Source organism: Tachypleus tridentatus, chromosome 12, assembly GCF_004210375.1.
Source record: "Tachypleus tridentatus isolate NWPU-2018 chromosome 12, ASM421037v1, whole genome shotgun sequence".
NCBI classification, from domain to species: Eukaryota; Metazoa; Arthropoda; class Merostomata; order Xiphosura; family Limulidae; genus Tachypleus; species Tachypleus tridentatus.
The window spans coordinates 49,485,772-49,499,220 of NC_134836.1; positions in this window are offsets into that span (position 1 = coordinate 49,485,772).

Below are 13,449 nucleotides of genomic sequence, written 5' to 3' on the forward strand. Positions count from 1 at the left end.
CTTCGTAAGTGCTTTACTTGAGGATATGGCACTTGATATAAAATACATCAAAGGTAATAAATAAATTTACTACATTTATATTATATATTTTTAATTTGTTACTGTTCACAATGTATGCTATAAATATGACCATCTATCACAGAAGAATGTACTTGGGATAACTGCAACCTCCAAATAAATACCCTTATTAGCTTTATAGTACCTTTTGATAAACATATTACATTTTCAAGTTTAATTCCGTTTTTCTTTGATATATTTACAAGTTACGCTACCAATAACGTAGTTGTCGTCACTGAATATGCTTGTCATTTCAGCCGTGTAGCCGTTATAAAGTAAAAATCAATCCCACTACTCATTTGATAAAAGATTAGCTTAAGAGTTAGCGGTGGGTAGCATAAATTAGTAACCTTTCCTGTAAGGGGGAGCCAAAGATGGCAACTGTCCAGGAGTTTGGGCAAATGAAACCTTGTTATGCCGTAAATCCACAAAGCATTTTAGGCTATATCTTCATTAAATAACAAAAAAAATAGTTTTTGGCTTTTCTTTGCATGTAGACACTTGATACATTGATATATATTTGTTACTTTATTTGTTGTTATTTTATTAATGTTTACACAGTGAACTAAAGACGTTGCCGCTATAATTTTTCCTTGTTTATGAGTTCGTTGCTGACCTAATTGAGGAACTTGTTCTATAATAAATTTCTTTAAAATGTTAAAAACGACACAGAAATGAGGCTTTACCGTTACAACACGACTTTCACACATGGGGCCTTTTCTTTTATAACAGGTTAAGTTCGGAGGTTTACCACTTTTCTATAAGAATTGCAGGTTCGGAATGTACTTACCAATGAATTCACATTCGGCACCAAGTTTTTAGGTAGTCTAGGACCAGGGAGGGTCATGTACGTTTTCGATCTCATCCTCCTAAAACTGAATTATTTATCTTGTTTATTTGTTTTTGAGTTTCGCGCAATGTTACACGAGCTACACGTGACAAATCATTTTTTGGTTTTACGATGGATGTAAAATGAATATATGATTACAAACATTATTGGTGTCTCAGAGTAACTGCTGAGTACTGACAGTATCTTCACAAATAAACACTAATATTTTCTATGGAGGATTGTTCGCATAAAAATCACAAATTAACACTAAAGGTTGAAGAACATAAATTTGATACAGGGAGCTGATTGGACATGAGCTTTCAGAAAAGATTACCGTATTAATCCTTCTAAGCTGGCAGACTGTACTTAAAGACAGTAGATTACTCTATTAATCCTTCTAGGCTGGCAGACTGTACTTAAAGACAGTAGATTACTCTATTAATCCTTCTAGGCTGGCAGATTGTACTTAAAGATAGTAGATTACCGTATTAATCCTTCTAGGCCGGCAGATTGTAGTTAAAGACAGGAGATTACTGTATTCAATTTTCTTGGCTGGCAGATTGTACTTAAAGATAGTAGATTACCGTATTAATCCTTCTAGGCCGGCAGATTGTAGTTAAAGACAGGAGATTACTGTATTCAATTTTCTTGGCTGGCGGATTGTACTTAAAGACAGTGGTTTACTGTATTCATCCTTCCGAGCTGGCTGTACTTTAATACAGGCTGACTCCTTTGTTTGGAGTGTATTTATGAAGGGACTGTATTGTCAATTTACTGGATTTATCTACAGTTACTGTTTGAGAATATGCTTTGTGTTGAAAAACGTGTTTTAAAATCCTGTTCTTTAACCTGTTATTAATAAATAATGTGATGTACTAAATGAGTATGGAATTCACTCTCGCACAGTAGTAACAGTTTCCATCACTGGGTAGTGTCTTTTAGGTTATACAGTAGAAAGACCAGTCCACGTGATGATTTAAGGAAAGCGTGTTATATCGCCTACCTGTCTTATATACATTGTAAACTGTGGTGTCTCTCCGAACCTGCTTCCCAGTGGTACAGTGGTATATTTGCAGTCTTATACCGCTATAAACCTGGTTTCGATATCTGTGGTAAGAAGAGCACATATAGTACACTTCTCGTGCTGTTTCAAAAGCTGTGCATGCAGACACAGCTCAGCATTCACTCTTAAAAAGACAGGAATACAGACATGAATAATGTTGATTATAAATATGATTTTGAACCAGGAATTAATCAAACTATTATTTACGTTTCAAAATGTGACGTAACTTAAATAATAACAATGTAGGTTTACCTATGTTATTGTTGGGTGACTCTAGCACGACTGAAATGTTCGACAATTAGTTTTCACAGTGGGCGGTTCAAGTAGATCAGAGATTTGGTTCCAAGTGAAACCATGAGTGAAACACAATTAACCTTTTGAAAACCCATAAATTATTTAAATTCATAGATTAACTTGAACTTTTCCAGTCACTGGAGATGAGAATTTTTGCTTGTTCAGAATAATTCATTTGTGTATACCACCTATACTATACTAACGACTGAATGCATACGGTGTAAAAATGCTTCACAACTGTGTGTTATGGAAAAAACTAAGCGTACGTATTAGTTTTCTCGTATTTTAATGGCAGCATTATGATAATATCTTTGTAGCCTCATAACGTTGTAATAGTTATTGTGTGCTTACGTTATACTGTTAGCACTATAGAGATTGATTCTATTAACGACTCAGTATGGCCAACTGGTTTAGGGCACTCGACTCCCAATCTACGGGCCGCGGGTTCGAATCCCCCTCCCACCAAACATTCTCTCCCTTTCAGTCATGGGAATGTCATAATGTGACGGGCATTTACACTATTCATTAGTAAAAAAGTAACCCAAAGGTGGGTGGAGGGTGACTATTTGTTTCCACTCTTGTCTTTCACTGCTAAATTTGAGACAGATATCGCAGATAGCCCTCGTGCAACTTGGCGCGAAATTCCAAACAAACCATGCACTAAGTCTTTTGCCGTGATGCAGCATGCTCCCTTGTGGCTCAGCTATAAATGTGAAAAATTATAACGCTAATAATATAACGCTCACTAGGTGAAGTTTAACGTCACTCAACGTCAATAACGAGTATGCCCCTCGTGAGCATCAATAACTGCTTGGCATCTCCTGCCCATGGAAGCGATGAGATGACGAATCACATCATGTGGAATGGCTGTCCACTCAGCCTGCAAAGCTGCTGCAAGCTGAGGTAGAGTCTGCGGTTGAGGTTGTCGCCGTCGCAGACGTCGGTCCAACTCGCCCCAAAGATGTTCGATGGGGTTTAAATCTGGTGATCTGGAGGGCCAGGGAAGAACGTTGATGTTGTGGTCTCTCAAGAAGACAGTGGTGAGTCGGGCTGTGTGAGGACGGGCGTTGTCATGTTGATAAACGTCGTTGACGTTCATCATGATGGGTTGCACATGGGGCCTAAAAATCTCGTCGACGTATCGTTGAGCCGTAAGATTCCCTCGAATGTGCAAAAGGTCTGTTCTGGCATTGTAGGCGATGGCAGCCCACATCATGACGCTGCCACTACCAAATCTGTCAACATCCTGCACACAGTTTGCTGCAAAACGTTCACCTCAGCAAGGGTAAACACGGGTCCTTCCATCCTGCCTACGAAGCATAAAACGTGATTCATCTCTGAACCAAACGTTCCTCCATCGTCGATGAGGCCATACCCGATGTGCCCGAGTCCACTGCAGCCGTGCTTGACGATGTTGCTGGGTGTGGATGACGCCTCTGACTGGACGTCGAGGTCGGATTCCTACATCTCGTAGACGGTTGCGTACGGTCTGATCGAAAATCCTACGCAGCCCTGGTATGGTTGAGGCAGTAGACGTCAGAGTAGTCTTCCTATCCCGAAGGTGACGTAACCGGATGTTGCGATCTTGTGCGGGCATGGTCACACGAGGTCTGCCAGATCGTAGACGGTCACGAGTTGATCCATGTTGTTGGTGACGATTCCATAGCCTTGTGATGGTGCTTGGGTGGACATTCACAGCTCTGGCAACATCTGATCGAGATTCGCCTGCTTTCAACGACCAATGGCGTTGTTGCGTTGTGCTTCAGTCAGTCTTGGCGTAACTGTATTGCGTGTCGGTGGCTTAACACTGAGCTATGTAAACCGAGAACCCGTCACTTTTATAGGGATTTTGCACATGTTGCACTTGCAGAACATGCAGATCTCTCAAACAAATTTATTGGACGCGCATGCGCTTTGGCGAAAAATCCGATGTTTTCCTCCGTTTTCAAAGTGCACAACTTTTATTGTCATTTTGGTCTGACAATCAGTGCCTTAACACGTGTAACATCACATACTCTGAGCTTGTAACGTTATTACATATATTTCTCTTTAAAATAACAAAAATATCCCTTTTGCGTTTCTTGTTTTCAAGAGTATATTATTATTTATGAGTTGTCCTAATTATAATTAGAAGCACTGTTTTCTTCTCTCGTTGTTACTTTTTTCATTGATAAAATATTTATTCTATGAATGAGTTCGTGGTAATGTCGAACGTAAACTTAGCCGACAGTTACTCGAACTTACAAGAAACAGTGAATCAACAACCTAGTGCATGGAGGGACTGATGGAATAAGAGAGGCAGAGCACAGCGTGGAAAACAAAAAACAATAAAACTTTTTTTTTCCGGAACAACAAAAAGAAGAAATGCTGATCACTTCGGGGCAGACAATTGACAAGTATTGCAGAATTTCAAAAGGTTAATTAAGTCAATTTTATTCAGCAAAATATACCAAGAAATAAACTGCACTTGTCTCTGAAACAAAATTAGAAAGTGCACGATTAAAAACGTTATGATAGAATATAAAAAGAGACAACAACGAAGTCAGGACTGTATCCAACAGACACAGGTGTATTTGAAATTACTAGTGAATCGCATTCTTTCTTTAGACGACAATCATAAACCCAGATTACAAGAATCTAGAAGTATCTGGTACATATGATTATCATAAAGCAGTCCTTTACACAGGACCACAGCTATGATATATTCCTAGCGTAAGTGTATAAACGTGCTGGATAGCAGTAAACGGGCAGGGTTCTACGAGCCCTCCCATGATATGTGTGCCCATAGCTCATGCTTCCTCCAAGACGTCACGTCAGGAGGGAGGACCAAAACATCTGCTATGGCTGTGGGCTACTGGGGCCTTTCGAGGAAACTGCCCACATCTTGTCGTGGTATTAAAATAAATCAGATTTACTGTTCTAACCAAATACGTGGCAGGTGCATATTTAGCTGCTGTTGTATTGGTTACAGAAACATAACAGAGTCTGATTTGGGTCTGTCTTCATATTTGGGAGAGCATGACAGCTATTTTGTGCCAAAGGGTATGGTGATCAACCCAGTTGGGTAATATTTATTATATGTTTATGAAGATATATGGTCGAGTAATGGAATTTCTCGATAGTAAAGAAGTGGACAGAAACCTAAAGAATATTGTTATGTGTTAGGTATACCGAAGAAAAACATTACTCTAAAAAGTGAACACTTATATCATTCTTGGAAACGGCAGCATATTAGATGTTTTTTATTACGACTAGGTCATGTGGGCCACAGGAAGAAGGTAATTTTTGCAGACCTTGGCTTTGGTATTGGGATCCTTGGCATAAATGGTTTCAGAAATCCCCTCTCAATAGGATAGTTATCCAGTGCCGAACAGGCTGACTTCAAGAACAATAATACGGATAAAGTATATTGCATTAGCAAGTGTTAACGCAATTGTTTAGCTAACACGTGAAAACAATGTCGTGTTCTTTCCATAAAACAAACAGCAGTAATCTTTTCATTAAGAAAGGTAGTCTTAGTACTGCTCTGTGGTTATGGATGGACTGTTTGCCAGTCTTGAAATGGGGATCAGAATACAAGCAAAATGCTGATAACTAAAACCAGTGACCACTTTAATGTTTTGTTCTTATCAGCATAATCAAAAGTGAATAATTAGCTACTGTGACATCTGAGATTGCTGCTTGAGGACTGTACCAGCAATCAAGGTTCAACATTATGGTAAAGTCTCAGGTATCAACTGGTTAAGTATGCCAACGTATCTCTAAAACCGAACGGTTAATTGAGTAGGACGACAATCATATGCCACAGCATAGAAACAGACTATGTGTGTCTGATTATACAACTACCATGTAAGTTTTTATTGGCCATCATAGAGGTACAGCAAATATTAAAAGACCAGATCACACAGCCTTCCGAGAGTGTACGCTGTTTTCCAGTAGTAATTGTAAGGAAGAAGGATAGCATTAACAGGTTTCATGTAAACTTCCATAGGGTGAATGTCGTAGCATGTGTTCATGCCTTTCTGTTGATACAAATAACTGGACACATTGGTAGATGTCCAATAATTAAGCACTTTAGACCTGACTTTCATTTACTGGCAAATCAAACACGGTGCTAAGACCAGTGCCAAACTGTTTTCAGTACTTGAGATTGTTTGTTTGAGTTCTGTGTTGTACCATTCGGTAAGAGTAATGACCTGAACACTTTTGAGAGGCTAACAGAGCTTATGCTTAAGGGGATGCAATTGAAAAGATATCTTATTTGTGTGATTAATATCTTGATGTTTGGTCAATTGTTTGAATCTGCTGCTGTGGACGTGTATATGGTTCTGCAAAGGGTAAGAACATGAGAATTAAAACTGATAAAACAAAAAATATATGCTTATAACATGAACGCGAAAATAGAATTTCTTAATCATATAGTAGAGAGAGATGGTGTCTTGACCAACTCTGCAAAGATCACAGTAGTTTGAAATTCGTCTCAATAAATAAACCTATGATAAAGCGAGAAATTAGAAACTTCCTTAGATTTGAGTTCCATTATAAATGTTTTGTAGACAGTTTTCTACGATTTCTTAACCATTGTCTGCTCTTACTCAAGTTGGGATGTATTTTAGGTAAACCAAGGAGACCAACATGCATTCCTGTGCCCAAAACATATTTAATTGAAAACTCCTGTGCTAGTGTTACTGAAATAGGACTTTGAGTTTTTGTTGGTTATAAAAGCTGACAGTTGAAGCAGGGCAGTGTTATTACAGTCACATGTTGCATGGAATTGAGAGTTTGCATACACGAACCACATGCTTATAACTCCTCAAATAATATTACATGATGCGGAAGGGCTTACTTGCAGTTGCAGTCTTCATGAAACACTACCAACAATATTTCTATGACCAAAGGTGGATCGTGTATCATGTAAGTGACCCATGATCTTTAAAAATCGGCAAGGAATTGCAGCACGTTTGGTCCCAATGTTGCAGGAGTATAACATGATCATATGCCATTACCAGGGATGCAACATATAAATTCAAATAGCCTGACCTCGTTTAAAGCGTAAAGTTAAGCACTAGTGCCAGCACTGCACTATTTGAGTGACTTAGAGAAAAACCCAACCCATAAAGGTACAACCTAAGGAAAAATATTGTTGGTACTTCTCTCCATAGAATAACACTAGATATTGCTTCTCCAAAAGCAGTGCTATGAAAGAAAGATGTAACAATTTATCATTCTCTTAAGCCATCCTAGCTGTGTGCTGGTGCTAGTGGTAGGGCAAATAAGATTTTAGGTTGTATCTATAAAAATATTGAATGTAATTCTAAAGGGGCTATAATTTCATTCTATATGTCACTGCTTAGGCCATTATTTGTAGTAGTGTGTTCAACCTTGGGCTCTTTACCTTAGGAAGTACATTAAATTATTAAAAAAAGGATTTCTGTTTTTTATGAAGTAAAAGGTACATTTGATGTCTGTGAATATTAATAGAATAATTCTTATTTTCTTTGAATTTGTATGTATTTATTTTCCTGTAATGCCATCTGGTGTAAGGAAATAATCTCCCAATGATTCGTCGTTGGAGCTGTCTCTGATAGTAAAAGCAGATTTGATGTAGACTGTTGTATTTAATATACAGATTGTATTGATTGTTTATTGATATACGAGGTAACAACAGGACGAATATTAATTCTGATGACAAGTATTGTAGCTGAAAAAGTCTAAGTTACGCTAAATTCTGCCAGTAAGTATTCATTTCACAATGCATGTAAAACATTATGGTGTTTCATGACTTACACAGAAAGACATGTAACTAAACTATAACTGTTAACACGTAGTATACAAAACTATTCATGAATTTTTTTCATGAAACACATTCTTGAATAAATTACAAATAAAGACATGCTCTTCCTCTACCGATAAAGGGCAAAATTTTGTACTTTATAACTGACACAAAAGCTTGTTTAGGTGTTGTACTATGTACTTCAAAGCTTGTATGTGATCCTGAACAAGAGAAATGGCATACAGTTCGGCAGTAAACACAGAAATTGTAGAGGAATTTCTGTGTGCAACCACCGAACCATAACAAACAATATCAAAACCCACAGAGTCACCTGATTTCTAATCAGTCATCTGAATAAGGTGAATACTCCTGATTGAAAGTACCATCTTTCGAACCATCTTTCCATTACAATTTATATGGTTGATTCGAAATCAGGAGACTCTGTGGGTTTTGATATTGTTTGTTATGGTTCGGTGGTTACATACAGAATTCCCTCTACAGTTTCTGTATTCACTGCCGAATTGTATGCCATTTCTCTTGTCCTGGATCACGTAGAAGTTATGCAGTACACTAACTTACTACTTATACCGACTTGCTTTGCTCTTTACTGACCCTGGAATCGCTTTACGTTAGTTCTTACCCTGTTATCATCGATGTTCAAAAACGACTGGCCCATTCCTCTCTATTACCTACTTCCATCCAGTTTTTCTGGATACCAGGCCACGTCGGTATTTGCAGGAACGAGCTCGCTGACGTCACAAATAAGTCTGTCTGTTCTGGTGATATCACGGCCGTGCCTGCCCTATACATGGACTACGGTCCTGTGTTCAAGGCTCGGATCCACGCCAGATGGCAGTCTATTTGAAATGAACAACGTGATAACAAGCTTTATCCAATCAAACATTCTATTGCTCTTTGGCCATCTTGCTTCCATGAGGATCGGAAGGAGGAAGTTGTCCTGGCTAGGCTTTTTATTGGTCACAATTTTTTAACTCATTGTTTTATTTTATCTGGGATTTATGCACCAATGTGTGGTATGTGTGACACTCAGGTCACAATAACCCACATTTTACTGTCGTGCCGTCGTTACGATCGTAAGCAACGGTATCATTTTAGACATATTTTAACCATTGGTTCACCTTTGATGCTAGACAGGGTCATTACCGATGGTGACACTACTCACAGCAGTTGTGGTTTTAAACATTTAAGTGTCATTGGCCTTTGTAACTCAATTAAATGTTTTAATTCGAATATTGGACTTTGTTTTATCATAATTCCTTTTTACGTATTTTAATATTTTACTTTTAATTTTATTTTTTTACCGATTGTTTGGCGCAGATAGCCTAGTTGCGTTTCGCCAATAAATGTCAACCGACCAACCAAGAATAAGATGAACTCGAGGAAATACCTTTATCATAATGTATTTTAATTCCCTTGCCATGTTCATCTACAGTAAATTTTTTCACTTTCTCCACAGGCTGTTGATAAAAAATAAAGTGGACTGTTTTCTAAACAAACTAAAACTCACATACATATAAAGAAATATATATGTATATATATGTACTACAATAAGAATAACTTACTTAGGGAAAAATAAACAAATGATAAAACAACAATATAAAAATGTTTATATATGAATGGATTAAAGGTAGATTACTTCTTATTCTGAATGAAGGACTCGCGTTAGCCTGACTCAACACTTGAGTAGTGTCACAATTCAAGAAAATGGTGTACAATCAGTCAATCTTACTTACCATAACTACATACATATATCTTAAATTCATTGCACCTGATGTTATTATAAGTCAACTAATCTTACATAGAACCACTGAGTATTTAACTTTAATAATACAACAGTATTGGTATAACAGTATAAAATACTCATACTAACATTCACATTTTGGTAAAATTGTTTTATAAAATAATAGGTTCAGCAGTTTTATTGAAATATTTTAGTAACTAGTGAATATAAAATATACTGATCAACAATGTTATTTTGTCTTAATTATGACAGCTTATTCTGATTAGAAGTTTTTATTTCACAAGAATTTTTTCCAAATGTTCTCAAAGGTTTACCAATAATTTCAAAAGCAATTTCATGTTCCTTAAGATAATAAAAGTTGAAATCTTGTTACATTATAAAGCACACAAACAAATATTGATTTGTTCTGTGACACATTTGTTGTTTATGAAAGGAAGTAGATATTACAAGAAGATGGTGAGAAAACAAAATTCTGAACTCGTGACATATAACATCAAACTGAAGGTTCAATAAAAATGATAATCAAATTCAAACACATAATAAATCCTTCACTACACACACATAGGTAAGCGACGACACCATTTTAGACATATTTTTACCACGGGTTTATATTTGACGTTGGAACATATCATTGGCTATGGTGACGTTGTCCATTTCAGTTGTGTTTTTAAATGTTTAAGTTCCATTGGTTTTTTGTAACTCTATTTAAGATTTTCATTTGAAAATTGGACTTTGTTGTGTTTTAGCATAATTCCTTTTTACGTATTTTAATAATTTTATTTTTATTTTTACTTTTTTACCGGTTGTTTGGCGCAAATAGCCAAGTTGCTTTGCGCCAATAAACTTCAAACTTCAATCAACCAACGAAGAAGAAAATGGACCTGAGGAAATGCCCGAACTTGAAGTTAAAGGACGTGGATCTAAATTACCACTGGAAGGATTTGTGGGGACAGACATGGGAATAAGTATAGACTCATTAACTCTTTTAACTATGTAGGACAAAAGACTTGTCAGATGTTTTGCAAACAATCATGTTTGAGGCACGAAGAGATCTGTTTGCACTTGCACTACCACTGTAGCAGTGCATTAGCATATGTCTGAGATGGAGTGGGAGACACCAACTTCAGAGCCACTGGGTAGGAGATATAGCTCACAGTCTTCAAACATTGCACGTCTTTTTCCCTCCACCCACTTAGGGCAAGAATGAGAGTAAGAGGGGTGTGTGAACCATTACAGTTAACACAGTGAGGTTCCAGTTTACACTCGTGGGCATTGTGGTCTTTCCTACCACAATGAGAACATGTTAAAGAAGCAGGACGTGATGTCTTAGAGTGACCAAACCATTGACACTGGAAACATCTGAGAGGGTTGGTAATGTATGATCGTAACTAATAATTCAGATAACCTGCCTCAACTGTGGCAGATGGAGGTGGTGATGTAAATATGAAAATCAGAACATTAGTATCCAACATAGTTCTGTAATAATGAGTGGAAATTCGGCGCACTGCAGAAACGCCTGGCTGGAAAAAACAGCGAGGATCTTTGGCTCTGGAATGTTTTTCAAGTTCCTCTAAATAATAACTCCTCTTGAGGAATTTAGGACAGCATGCAGAGTAACGTTGATGGGTATATCCCCACTGCTCTTCGAATTTAGGAGTTTAGTTGTTGTGGCAAAAATGTTTTCATCAAAGTGTTTCCAGAGTGTGACTCTCTTACTAACTTAGGGGAGAAGAAAATCCCACTAATCCTTTTTGAATAAAAAGAGAGACATTTGCTCTAAGAATATCTCAAATAATGAATGCAAAATGAGAGATCTGGGTATAGAAACAGACTGTGATGGTTATTGTTGAACAGAGTCATCTATTCGCGGTCGTTTACCAATTATCGTTCTTTATTTTCTCAATTTTATTTTATTTTTTTATTCGTGGATGGGAGTATTCATAATAAAGTAAGAACATTTCAGTGACCAAATTGGTATGTTACGGTTGGACCTCTCAACCGCTAGGGTTCTCTATTCTCGCATGACAAACACATGGGTGGATGTTTAGATCCTAGAGGAGGTAAACTAAAAGTACAGAATCTTCTTGGAAGGTCCCCTCACCACATATAGGAATCCACCTCGAGAGGAAATATTAAGTCTCTTTTATGTATTGACTATTCATATTTTTTGTAGTCTAAAATGTATCTTCATTTAAATGTTTGTAATTCACGATAGTTTGGTACGTTATTCTAACACCGATACTATTACTGTGCAAACCCAGTATTTATGCATAACTGAGTTATTTTTCAGGGTTCGCGGATTGGGCAACTTAAAATGATATTCAGTAAATTTTTGTGTTTTCACTGTATAGTTAGACTCTTTTTATCTTTTGTTTTAAAAATTATACACATTACATTTTACATATCCAAATAATACATTTACTTTCCAAAAACATTTATTTAACTGTGTAGTTTTCCAGGTCACTCTTGCTTTTGTGTTCAATTAAATTTCTGTTTTGTTAAATGGCATTGCAAAGTTTAGAATTTTATTGGTTGGTCAACATGATTCTACTAAAGGATAATTTCGTCTTACAAATATTTTCACATTCTTTGAAAAAGTTGCTGCTCATGTAGATGAAAGTAAGGGTGTAGATTTCGTATATTTCGTATCTGGATTTTCTGAAAGCATTTGACAAGGTACTACATGTGTAAAAGGTTTGTAAAATAAATTGATTAATTGACTAATGAATAGTTTTGTATACTACGTGTTAACAGTTATAGTTTGGTAACATGTCTTCCTGTGTGAGTGATGAAATACAATGTTTTACATGCATTGTGAAATGAATAATTACTGGCAGAATTTAGCGTAACTTAGACTTTTTCAGCTACAATACTTGTCATCAAAATTAATATTCGTCCTGTTGTTACCTCGTATATCAATAAACAATCAATACAATCTGTATATTAAATACAACAGTCCACAACAAATCTGCTTTTACTATCATAGACAGCTCCAAAGACAAATCATTGGGAGATTATTTCCTTACAGAAAATGGCATCACAGGAAAATAAATACTGACAAATTCAAAGAAAATAAAAACTACAGTGGAACCCCAATAAAGCAACCACCTTCGGGACTGAGACAAACTGGCCTGATTAGAGGGGTTCCACTGTACATAATTAGGGATTATGTAAACAAAAAAGAGACTGTGATCGAATGACTGCTTTCAAGAGGTGACCGAATCTGAGGGGTGGCCGCATAGAGGGGTTCCACTGTATTCTATTAATATTCACAAACATCAAATCTACCTTTTGCTTCAGAAAAAGCAGAAATATTTTACTTTTAATGATAGAGTTATACACATACAATTGTATTGGTGAGAATTCCTCTCGAATAAGATGCAGTCTGTTCTGGAGAACTATTGTTATTCGTCTAATTATTGTCAGAAAATATTGACATTCTAGGCATTACAAATTTGTGGTAATCGAAAGGCAACTCCCCCATCAGAGGCACTATGCAAGTAACCCTCCTCTGAACTTTTCTTAATAATTCAATGTTCTTCCCAGACTAAAGAGCCGAAGGCTGAACACATTACTAAAAATAATGGCCTAAGCAATGACATATAGAATGAAATTATAGCCACTTTAGAATTACATTCAATATTTTTATAGATACAACCTAAAATCTTATT